This window comes from Gekko japonicus, unplaced genomic scaffold, assembly GCF_001447785.1.
Source record: "Gekko japonicus isolate JY-2015 unplaced genomic scaffold, Gekko_japonicus_V1.1 scaffold128, whole genome shotgun sequence".
NCBI lineage: Eukaryota > Metazoa > Chordata > Lepidosauria > Squamata > Gekkonidae > Gekko > Gekko japonicus.
The window spans coordinates 577,407-578,425 of NW_015173126.1; positions in this window are offsets into that span (position 1 = coordinate 577,407).

A 1,019-nucleotide genomic window follows, 5' to 3' on the forward strand; every position below is an offset into this window, starting at 1 on the left:
TCAACTTCATGTTCGTTGCATCTATGACACTGTCTAACCATCTCATCCTTTGCCGTCCCCGTCTTCGTTGACCTTCAACCTTCCCAGCATCAGGGTCTTCTCTCTCCAGTGACAAACGGGCATACCCAGCCGGAGGATTTGGCCCACAAAACAGACGGACATCACACGCAAGAGGTGGAATTTGCCCGAGGGGTCCAAGGCTGTTGGGTGATAGTGAGATATTGAAAAAATGGTATTTAGCAGAGATAAGATAGTCCAGCAGAGCCAGAGTAAAATAATTCAGACTCAGAATCCATGTGTGATTTAAATATAATTTTTTTACTAAATTCTAGCATGGGAAGGGTAACTGGGATGAAAATAACAACAGAGCATAATCAGCTACATCCTTATTCTACAAAGACAAAACTAGAAGAGAGAGAGTATGGCCACTCTTCTTCTTCTTCAGAACACCAAACAAAGACGGGAAGAGAGCCATAAAATGCTAATACAAATTTAAATATAATTTTTTTACTAAATTCTAGCATGGGAAGGGTAACTGGGATGAAAATAACAACAGAGCATAATCAGCTACATCCTTATTCTACAAAGACAAAACTAGAAGAGAGAGAGTATGGCCACTCTTCTTCTTCTTCAGAACACCAAACAAAGACGGGAAGAGAGCCATAAAATGCTAATACATCTTGACTTGACACTTTAGTGCCAATCAAATCCCTAGATGAGGGAGAAAATTTCAGGGCATCCTACAGCTAAAGAGCATTGGTTACATGAGAAACATGTGACTTCCTGTGAGTAACATAAACAAACATTTACCCCCAGATATACTGAGTGTTTTCAACTTGTAATACCCAACACCCCTTCTCAAGTTATAACACGAAAGTCATGCAAATTCAAACATTCACGAAGAGTCTCAAAACGTTGCTTGTCAAGCGGCTTGGTCAGGATGTCGGCAATCATCTGATCAGTAGGACAGTATTGGCGTTCAATCAGTCCTTGGTCTTGCAGCTCTTTCACATAGTTAC